The sequence below is a fragment of the Herpailurus yagouaroundi genome, unplaced genomic scaffold, assembly GCF_014898765.1.
Source record: "Herpailurus yagouaroundi ecotype Mexico unplaced genomic scaffold, PumYag 308, whole genome shotgun sequence".
Classification (NCBI taxonomy): domain Eukaryota; kingdom Metazoa; phylum Chordata; class Mammalia; order Carnivora; family Felidae; genus Herpailurus; species Herpailurus yagouaroundi.
This window is the reverse complement of record NW_024412525.1, coordinates 24300-36649: the sequence shown is the minus strand read 5'-3', so window position 1 is coordinate 36649 and position 12350 is coordinate 24300.

Here is a 12350-nt window from a genome sequence, read left to right as displayed (position 1 = left end):
AATTCAACTTGAAATACTCAGAAGTAACTTATCTTTAGTAAAGCTAATTGATAAAGAAAATGACACAAGCTATTCATGCTGAAATGAATGTTCTCATATCCTAAATATGATTATCTTGGTTTCTCCTGATACTTCCAAGCTTGTTCTTACTGCCTCTTTTAAACATGTGATCTCCCCAGCAATGCCTCATTGGACCAGGGGTATTTACCTGTCCCAACAGAAACCAATTCATAGGCTTTGCAGAAACGTTTATGCCATTTTTTTTTTTTTTTTTTTTTTTAGTTTGAGCTAAAATATACTAAATCAGTCAAGGGTTAATAGGTGTGTACAAGATGCATAATGTCACAACGATATGGGGTGGACTGACCTTTTACCCTGCTTATAGGTCCACAAGTCAGAAGGAGAAAGTGATCAATGAAGAGCAACAGTAAAAAACAGGTATGAGATGTTGTGCCATTCCCTGGAAGATAGAGCAACGTCAGTCCACAAAGTCCCAGGCCTAAACTCATTTTCCCAGCTGTCTCTGATGGTTTTTAGTGGCTTTTGGATGTCTATAAAATGTCTGAAGCCTTGAAATAACCCTACTTTATGTGTTAGCTAATGCTGGTATTTATTCTTTGCGTCCTGGACCAAGCATTACTCATGCGAGTGTGGACTGATGCCAGCTTTATGGAAACAATTTGGCATTATTTATCAAGCATTGGAAAATGTTTTTAACTTTGAATCAATAATTATATTTCCAGGATTCTCTTTAATGTATGTACATATGAAGATATAGAAAGCAACATTATTTTTAGAAATGTAATAATGCTGTATGCCCAGCAGTAGAGAATGGAGCAATGAATTATGATAGGAATATGACAGGAAGTAATAATAAACCAAAGCTGGTTCAATGAGTGGAGAGTCTGCTTATAATTAAGGAAAACTCAGACTGAGCATTCAATCCCAGCTTACTCAAGGAGAAACCATGAGGAAATTAGCTTTCCTAATTCTCAATTTTCTCAGCTGTATAGTTGGTATAATATTTTTTTACCTGATAGTGTTGTTTCTAGGGTAAATAAAATTATTCATGTAATGACTCTAGCATAATTCCTGCCATTTAACAAATAGTAATAGTAGGAGTAAGTAATAACAGTAAACTCTATCCTATGTATTACACTTATTATTTTTATTTATTTCAGTGTTGAAATTTTGATCATCTTTCCTTCTCTCCAAATGCATTACATCTTTTCTTCTCCTTGTTTTGCTTTGTTATTGTTTGCTTTGTTATTTTTTTGTTTTGTTTTATTTTATTTTGTTTGAAGCTGATAACACATATGTCTTTATTGTCCTAAAAGACAGTAGGTCTTGGTCAATTGCAAAAAAATAAATAAAGTTAAATATAATTATCACTTACTTGAGTGAATTTACACAATGATCTAGGTATACTGTGTCCTTTAATCTTCATAAGAACCATTTGAGGAAGGAAATACTATTTGGAAGATGGGGACAAGACAGTAAGTCATATGACTGCTGTCACAGAACTAGTTGAGGGATGACTCTAAACTATACACCTAGTTTAAATTCAAATTTTGAGAATCTAGCCTTCAATGAATAACTATTTCTGAGAAGGAATAGTGTATGCCTTTGAAAATGACAGCTTGGCCAAAATTATTTTTTGTTGGGATTTACATAAAATACAAAGACATGATCTGAGAACAAGGTATATACTCCCAGACGCCATATTTGGAAAGATACTGTAATTTAAGTGATTTAAGACTGGCTTTTCTTGTTCATCAGAGAAAACAATCCCCATAAGTCAGAGCCTTAACCTATTTTGTTTGGTGCTCCAATCTGGCACCGAGAGCAATGTCAAACACATAATAAGAGCTCTATAAATATTAGTTGAATGAATGAGTCATAAACACGACTACTCAGCAAGCAGTATTTGCAATGACTGACTCATAAAATATAATACTTCAGACTAGATGCTGTGAGTCAAAGTTGAGTCTCTTTGAAAAGTAGTTTTTTTTTTTTTTCCAGAAAACTATATACAGAAGCAACATTTATTTGTAGCCTCTGGAATGGAGTCTTAACATTTTACTTATGTATTTACCACATATGAATTTAACTATTATATTTCTTCCAATCTAATAGACGATTAATGACAAGACAAGCTATCATTATCTAAAGTAATAAGAAGGGGAAGAAAGAAAGAGAATAGATAAGAAAAAGAAAAGAAAAAAGAGGAGAAAAGAGGAGAAGCAAGGAGAGGAGGAGGGGAGGGGAGGGGAGGAGAGGAGAGATGAGGAGTGGAGAGGAGAAGAGAGGAGAGGAGGGGATGAGAAAAAAAAAAGAAAAGAAAAGAAAAGAAAAGAAAAGAAAAGAAAAGAAAAGAAAAAAGAAACCTTATGGAATGCCCTAACTTCTTTCATCATGTAAGGACACAATAAGAAAGCACTGACTTGAACTAGGAAGAAGCCTCTGATCAGAAGGAACCCTGCTGGCACCTTGATCTTGGACTTCCCAGCCTCCAGAACCGTGAGAAATAAATTTCTGTTGTTTATAAGCAACTCAGTATTTGTATTTTGTTGCAGAAACCTAAATGAAGTAAGACAGACAGATGATTCTAACAAGATTAATAAAATAATGCAGAGAATCCAGTTATCAGGACATAAAATTGAGTAGAACCTAAAATTTAAGCAAGATTTCAATTAGTGTATTAAAGCTATTCCCTGATTCAAATGAAAATTCAGAAAACGGAGGATAAAGCAAACATTCTTATGTCTGCCGGGGAAAAATTAGCAGACATATAGGGATCTGGAATTTAAGTGACATCAAACTTCTCAACAACAATTCTGAAAGTCAGAAAACAGTGGAAAATTGTTCTTAAAACCTTGAAGAAAAGTGATCCATTCCAGAATTCTATAGTCATAAAACTATCATTAAGTAGAGGGACAAATAATGATACATAGTATAAACCAGCCTCTTTGTAAGCAGTCCAATTGCCCTGAGGGTATCATGCTGTGAAGAAGATCAAAGGAGATCACATAAAGAGACCAAACACACAGGCCCTAAAAATACACAGAGAGATGCCTGATCAGCACCCAGCGACTAGAAACCTCCAGTGGTTCCAACCCCAATCTAAATGCAACTTCAGTGAGAGACCCCAGGCAAAAAGTGCCCAGCTGAGCTTTTCCTAAATTCTTATATTACAGAAAACAAGAGATAATAAATGGATGTTGCGGCATAATGCCACTACGTTTGGAGGTGGTTTGTAACATAGCAATAGCAATTAGAAGAGTAACTCAAAATTTTTACAATGTATAAATTGTGATCCACCAACAGGAGGAACTAAACAAGAAAAAGAAAAGCTGTAGAGACAGGAAACAGAAGACTGGAAAGCTGGGCCTGCAGGCCTAGAGGGCTGCTGGTCCAGATTGGAGTAAGAGGACAGAAGATTCTAGGAGAGAGCAGGATGAGAAGGAAACAAAGCTAATAGAATACCTGCTACATTCACTCTTCCGATGAGGATTTAAGTGCCTTCCCTCTGCCAGAAACTATTCTAGACACTGGAGATATAACAGAGGACAAGCCTCTGTTCTCAGAAACCTGCATTTTGGTGGAGGGTGAGACACAGTAAAGGAATGCACTCATAAATTTATAAGTATATCAGAAAAAAGAACGAAGGAAGGAACAAACCCTGACTGTTATAATCTTCAAATGCAATCGATCATCTCATGCATCTTATGTATTTTCAGATACATAAAAATAAAAAAAAGAAAAAGATGCATCTTGGAGTCAATGAAATACAGTATTTATCCTCAGGACTCCACCATTGATGGATTGTATTCCTTATATTAAACAATAAATACAAATAAATCTGAAGAGATCATGCAAGTAAGAAAATGGTAGAGAAAATGGTGGAGAAGTCTCGGGGATGATGTTAATTTTTCTCCACTAATGATCACAAATGATCATGCATGGTTTGAACTTTACACATAGTTTACGGATTTTCAAGGGTTATTTTAGCTATACATGATTGTTATTATAGGTGCTAACTTTCCCCTTGACCTTCAGGTAAAAATAGCTCCTGGGTGTCTAAACTTTTCTTTTTCTTAATTTCTCAGACTATAAATTACAGTCTAGTAAGAAGAGATTGCATTTGTTTAGCAGCCAAATTTGTATTTTACGAATCCTTTCTTTTACTTTACACAATGCCATCACAATTCTGTACGATTTTAACAGGTCTTTATCACATTTTCCAAGTCATTCCCCATCCTTTTTAGACAAATTCACTTATTGTTCCTTCTCCTTCTAAGAAAGCAATTGTGAATGCCTTCAGACTTCTTTAAACCACCCCTCCCTATGCCAATTTTCCTGAAAAATTAACACCAAGTAGTAAGAATAAAAGATTCCACTATATTCACTGCCTGCATCTCTCTCAACCCCGGACAGACAGATTGGACCCATGCACGCAAAGCCTTAGCTAGTGGTGCCAAATCACACAAAGCCATTTTTAAGATGCCTGGTCTATGCTATCAATCCTCTTACCTTAGGCAACCCCCTCCTGCTGGTTAAGTGCTAACACATGCTTTACAGCTGCAGGAAGGGATATGGTTTACAGATTAAAATTAGATGCAGAATTAAATTGCTTGAACACAGCAAAAAAGAAGGGAGTAGTAGAAGGGGTGGAGAAGACAATTTGGGCATGCCAATACTCACACACACTTAATTCCAAGACTTGTATTTCCATGAATTTCCATTAGAATTCTTGGGTTCAGGTTCTACTTTCATTACCGAGAGTCACTTTCAGAGCAATAATACATAGGATCTGTCAAAGAATATGCAGCCCCGTAAAAATGCATGGTCAAAATGTGGAATTTACAGTCATAAGAGATCTCTGAGTCAAATACCAGAGCTCCTTTTAGAAAGCCAAGTTGAGTAATTTAATGACTACTAATGACATTTGTAACTTTTCAGGCTACTATAATAAGAGTAATCAGATCTCAGGCTTCAGGGTGTAATATGATCACCTGTGCTTTTCAGAAAGGAATTTCTGTCCACATGGACAGCACCGCACAGCTGGCCAAGCACATTATTGGTAACGGCAGAAGGAAGGGGAAGAGAGATCACCTTCTCCACATCATTACATGCCTTTTGCAACTGGTAAACACAAACTAACAAGCAGTTATGATAGATGTGTCTTTATTAAATTAAAGAAAAAGCCAGTTGTTGCTTGAAAATTTAAGACCTAGACAACTAATTAAAAAAAAAAAAAAAAAGAAAGAAGTTCATAATATGTACTTTCTTGGTTTAGAATATAAGGTCATAAAATGTAAGTTATTTACTCATCCACTAAACAAATATGTGTTGAGAGCCTAATTATTTGCTAACATTTTGCTAAGTGCTGGGGGATACCACAATAAGCACAATTACTTCCTAGGAACCTGAAGTCAACATATTCATCACATAGTTGCATATTTAGAGGGCTCTAAAGGAAAGGGCTAGAGAATAAAAGGGAGACCACCAGAACTTAAAAAAAAAAGACAAAAATAAAAAAAGATCAAAGTTGCATCTTATTTAACTTACAACATAAGGCAACACTTACCGGTGAAGAAATTCACTAGGCCATTCACCAACACAGAAAAGTTACAGGTTTTTAAGTGCTAGAGAGTGGTATTCTTGGTGATGGGCTAAGTAAGGCTTGAAAACTAGCTCTCTGGATAAGAAGATGAATGAATCCAAGGCCTATACCCATGTTGGGTAAGAAAAATTGTCATAGTTTGTTGGTCAGTAATGGGTCCTCAGGTCAAGTAAGGGTTTGGTATACCAAGGTAATTCAGGGTTTATGGTTTTTACAAGCTTCAGCTGGTTTGAGCTAGTTATGATTAAATTTAATTTTGGTGTTTTTCAGGAAAGTGCTGCTTTAGTGGAAAAATTTCCATTTACAGATGTAAAAGATAATTGGTAAAGGAGTTAGAGATAGGGGGTCAGGGAAGGAAGACAGAGCATCCCAGGCAGAGGGAATAACATGTGCAGACATCAATTGTGGGATAAGGAGGACCGTTCAAGGAAAGGTTAGGGGCCAGTATTATGTGACTGCAGGGAAACTGCTGTCACTTGAGGCTGAGGAGGTTGGCTATGGAAAGGCCATATAGGATGGATAAGCCATGTTAAAAATCTTGGTCTACTGTCCTAAGAGCAATAGGAGTCTACTGAAGGATTTTAAAACAAGGGTAGGAGTGGGGATTAGAGGGTAGTGGATGATCTGATTTGTGTTTCAAAAAAACCCACTAGTTACAATGTGAAAGATGAACTGAAGTGTTTCCTAATTGAGCAGATTCATGAGCAAGTCACTGCTTATGTCATGAGCAAGTCACTGCTTATGACTAACTGGGAAGAAGTCATCATTGTCTACAACAGAGATGACAACTTAAAAGAGAGGGTTCTGGTAAATCTGGATGATTTCAACAATGAAAGAAAGTGATAGTGTGAGGGGAAAGGATAATTAGGGCACCCAGATCTCAAGCTGCCCAATTATTCATCAACATAATGCTTAACTCCTGATCCAACCACTTCCCTGTCTTAGAGACTGTGGTTGGCAGCTTCTAAAAATGGGCCCCAAGGATCCTCATCAACTGGTATTTTCACTCTTGTGTATAAACATACACAAAGCCTCCTCTTGAGTGTGGGTTGGACCTAGTGACTTAATTCTAATGAATTAAATGTGGTGTAGGTGATGGAGTCGCTTCCAAGATTAGGTTACAAAAAAAAAAAAAAATGTGGTTTCCATCTTGGTTGCTCTCTTTTGCTTCCTCCTGGATCATTCCCTGTGGGAAAAACTATCTGCCATATCATGAAACAGTCTCATGGAAAGGTTCCTTCCTGTGGCAAGGGACTGAGGCCTGCCAATAGCCACTTGAGCGAACTTGCAAGTGGATCCGCCTGTAGTCAAACTCAACATGACTGAAGCTGACTCAACATCTTGATTGCATCCAAGAAGCACCAAGAGGAACCCAGCCAAGCCATGTCAGATCCCTGATTCCAGAAAATGTGAGCCAGGTAATCACTTTATTCTTTTAAGCTGCAAAGGTTTGGGGTGGTTTGTTACACAGCAATAGTTGGCCAACATTAAGCAACCAATTTGCCCTTCTTATGTCACTTTCATAAAAAAGAAAAACAAAACCCTCCAGGCACACTTCTTTATACTTTTTCACTATTTTATCTATTTTATTTACCACTTTTCTTCCTGAATCTTTTCTTAAAATGTTATTTTTACCGAAATCAACGTACAGAGACGACATGATAGAAGATGTGAATAGTTTAAGTTTTAATGATTTAAAGAGTGCTTAAAAGAGAAAAGAATAAGAATGTGATGTATTTATAAACTCAACTCTATTATAAGGCTAGGAGGTATTCTGCCTCAATAAATTTGGCATTTTTAAAGAATAGATAAGCTAAAAGAACTCAAAGTATATTTATCTTCTCTCTTTTGTTAAATTTGAGTTATTTTTAGCAAAAACCCTAGTTGTACTAATTACATAAAAATAACTGCTTTCCATTTTCTGCTGTAATTATACAATGAGAGGAGAAAGACCTTTTTCGTATCTCATTCATGCTCTTTGGCTACTACAAAATACGAATGAACTTTGGGCATTTATAAAATATGAAATTAGCTTATTTCCATAGAATTCTTGCCCTCTGGATACTGCAGGAATTTAGTCTTCAGTAATTCCCTCCCTATCTCCAGCCCTACCTTAAATATTTCATGGAGTTTCTAGGAGATTTGACAAACCTGATCAAACTTTACGTTGCACTAGGCCACCTTCTTCCACTTCTTTCTGTTGAATTATAACCATTCCCATTTAGCATCACTGTTCTTTTGGCTGCATACAGTCACACCCAGCAGACGCTGATTTCTCCTGCTGACAGAGCAATCTCATTGGGTAACAAAAACATGGCTGCCAAGTTCTGCCACTTCTGGGTACCACCTCTCCCCTGCAGTGCTGACTCAAGCTGTCAAACCTTCACAATATGGAAAGTTAGAGAATTGCTTTCATTTCTCAATGTAACCCTCCAGTAAAATGCTACCAAAGAACTGCGTTTTTTTCAATACCACATAAAGCTTTAATGGAGTAGTTCTTTATGTTTATTCAGAGAATTAAGCATAAATCCGTAAGATGAAGCCAACAGACATCTACATACGTGTCAAGCACCTTGCTAAATTCAGAATTGCTCTTCATGTTCAGGCCAAGGCTGAGGCTGAGGCTTTATAATTGGGCCAAGCCTAAAAATATTTTTTTTCCTCCTTCTTAGAATGAAGCTCTGAAAGGAAGTCCCTCAGTTTTTCATACAAAAGGTTCCTGGGAAGGCATCTGAATCACAGCAAAAGCAACTACTTGGCCTCAAACTGGTCTGCAAAGGTGACTGACTTCAAAGTGGTTCCACACAACACCCAAGTAAAATAATCCTTTACTTTTTAATTTTCTCTTAACAGCAAGTGTTATAACAGCTACAGTGACAACAGAAATAATAAATGTCTCAAGATTTCCTGGTAAGAGCACTGAATTAAGAAATTGGGAGATTTGCGTAAGCCCTGTTCTACCATGAACTACTTCCTTGATGCAAATCAGACTGACAACTTTTGCAGAATCTTCCATGCCAAATGATTTCCTCATCTCTAAATAAAATCTCTGGAATAGTAGGTCGTGAAAGTCCCTTGCAACTCTAAATCTCTACAATTGAGAAAGAAAAAAAAAAAAAGAAAAATTTAGAAAAATTATTCAGGCAAACAAATACATATCTTGGAAACTTTGTTTTGCGTTTGTCTTTATTGATATCAGCACTTTTAAAAAATATTGTAAATTTTCAATCATTTGTGCCATTTGTTCAATTGAAACATAAAGGAGAAAGTATTTGCTGGTTTGCAGCAATAAGCAGATTGATCACTTGTAAATATATAGATGAGATTTTTCAAAAAACAAAAACTTCAAAAAAATCAAACAGAAAATACATACTAAGGCAGGGCAAATACAAGGAAATATGAAAACAATGACAATAAGAGCAAAGGGAACAAAAGGTAATCCCAAAGTCTCCATTTTGGGATCCATTTCATTTCAACACTGAGGAAGTCCGTAGCAGGTTATAGGTTTTTGTTGTTTTCTTCACACTTGTAATTCCCAATGTGGTTGAAATCTCATTCCAGGCTAATTGAGAAAAGAGGAATGATTCAGATTCCTGATTTCGAACACAGGCATCCAATCCGACTTACAATGCTTTTATTACTAACTAACTTATATCCTACCAAGGGCACCCCCAACGCAATTAAACATGCCAAATAATTATACATGTAAACTATCAAGAAGCACATTTCTTTGTTAAATATTTACTTGATCTTGTAGGGTATTTGCATGGGTATCCAAGCTCTCCCTGGGTAATAGAAATACTACAGGTCTTCTATTCTATTTGACTCAGGGCCATCAAAAGGAAATGTCAGGCACTGGGGAAAAAATTGGCCTTTGATTCCACAAGAATAACTTGCTCCCTTTGCAAATCTTTACTGAAATGTCCAAAAGAAACTAAGAGTAGAGGACAATTGAAAAAAAGAAGAGATAGGAAATTTTCATACTCCAAAATTTTTGAAAAATTCTTTCATTAATTAGTAATATAGGCCAATGAGTTTAGACTGACAGAAAGATTGACACCCTCATATTTTACAGATGGGAGGGAATGCAAAATACTGCAACCCCAATGAAACAATTTGTCAACGCCTAATAGAATGATATATGCATTAAATATAATTAAAATATTTAAGAAAGTTTATAAAATTAAAAGTGAACTGAAATGGATGAAGCTAACTGCATATCCAATTGGTATAAAAATAATTATTTCTTACTGACTTTACATAATGCATGATACTTGGATGGTACCACCTTTGTGGAATATGTTCCATACAGAGTTACAGAGCTCTAAATAGGTGTTAAATTTCACCCAATAGTTTAATTTTTTATTATTTCATATTAGAAAACTATTTTATATAAATTATAGAATAATATAAGTAATTTACAATAATACATAATGTTATTACAACCAAGATTTCCAGTATAAAAGGAAAGAGATACAAATATAAAATCAAAGAATTTAATTAAAATTATTTAATGCTATATTTTTATTGGAACTATTGATATAAAAAAGTCTTAAGAGCCAAACATATTCTTTCAAATTTTATCCACAGCAAAACCTAGAAGCAACAACAATCTTGATAAATTGCATTATTTGTTCAAACCGTTATCTGTCCTTTTCTACTAAATCTATTCCTGCAGGACACCCTCAGGCACCCCTTCCTATTGGAGAAGCAGACTTTCAAGGAAGAGCACAATCACAGCTTGGAGAAATGCCTACACAATGTGCAAGGTATTCAACTGAAAAGCAGTAGGCAACGTCAGTAGACTACCCCCAACAAATTAGGGACCTAATTTACATGTGAAGGGATAGTTTGGGGTTCAAATATGTAAAGGAGAAAAGAAGAACTAGGAAAGACATTTTAAATTCTTCAAGGAAAAACTGGTTTTTTTTTTCCTCTAATTATAGTTTCCGAGGAAAGAGTGTGTGCGTAGAACGGGCTTGCTCTCAAGGTGTGGGAAAGATGAGAATCGTCTCATCATCATCCCTTGATCAGAGTTTTTCTGGCTGAGTTTATGATTGTAGCTGGTAAACTCTGATCAAAAGACATTGATTTTCTCTTTTCTCAGTTTCCTCTTCCTTCCCATTTATTTGTATATAACACTAGCTCTCCTCAGGGACTATGACTAGATTTAAGTTGTACTGAATTGTGTACTGGTATTATGTGTAGCATAGCAAAGCATATTCACTTGATCCGTGGGCATATAGCATGTTTACTTGATAAATATTACTGAGGGAATTGGTAGTTAAATTTTCGATAGTTGCCATGGCATCTTTGTTACAAAGATTTGAATGTGTTTTCTAAATGTTGGGCAAACAGGAAGGGTTCCATGGATCTTTGGAGGCTCTGGAGCACAAGGGATACCTGAGAGATGAAAAGATGCTGAAGGAACAACTCCTATCCCAGTGGAAGGTAATTGTGGCTGTAGCTGCTGAAGAAGATACCAGAAATCACTTAGACACCTCAAATAAGATTTTTTTTTAATTTTTTTTTCAACGTTTATTTATTTTTGGGACAGAGAGAGACAGAGCATGAACGGGCGAGGGGCAGAGAGAGAGGGAGACACAGAATCGGAAACAGGCTCCAGGCTCTGAGCCATCAGCCCAGAGCCTGACGCGGGGCTCGAACTCACGGACCGCGAGATCGTGACCTGGCTGAAGTCGGACGCTTAACCGACTGCGACACCCAGGCGCCCCTCAAATAAGATTTTTTTGATGAAGACAAAGTGAGAGTTAGAATAAATTAATGAGAGATGATTTTACACGTATTATTGTATTTTCACATCTTGGCTATAAAAATAAAGATAAATTAATTTTATCAGATATTTAGACTTTATTAAAATAAGAAATACATCCCCAATATAAGTTGATCCTGAACTCCTTTTTGTCAGCAAAACAATCCTCAAGATGTCTTTGAACTACATTAAATATTAAAAGAATTTTTAAGTGACTAAAAAAAAGGATCTATGAAAAATATGTAAGTTATTTTTTTAATCGCATATCCTATATTTTCGCAAAACATTTATTGACATTCTAAGACACAGGTGTCCTGAAGACAAGTTTAGGAAATGTCTTTCTAGAGGAATTTCTTCTGCCTGTGGTGGACTGTGGCTCTCTAGTGAGCTGTTAGCATCCAAAGACACACCAGCCTGGCACCTTCGCATGTCATGTTATTAAACTTCATAATTTGCAAACTAAAGGACGATCATGGTGAAGGCTTGCAAGAAGACAATCCCTGCTTGGTAATTATTTTTAACTATATTGAAACATTCCATATTTTAAATTAGGGTAAGATTTCGATAAGGTAGACTGAGCACAGACCTTAAATGGTATTGGAACAACCAGAGCCACATGCAAAGCAGTGAATCCAGACATAGACCTGACATCCTTCACAAAAATTAACTTAAAATGCAACACAGGTCTAAATGTAAAATGAAAAACTATTACACTCCTAGCAGATAACATGGGAGATAATCTGAGGATCTGATAATCTTGGGTAATCTGATAATCTTGGATAATGACCTTGGGTTTGGTAATGACATTTTAGATAAAACACCAAAAGCATGATCCATGAAAGAAAGAATTAATAAGCTGGACTTTGTGACAATTAAAAATTTCATAAAAATTAAAGATTTCTGCTTTGCAAAATTTGCTGTCAAGGAATGGAAAGATAAGCCACAGCCTGG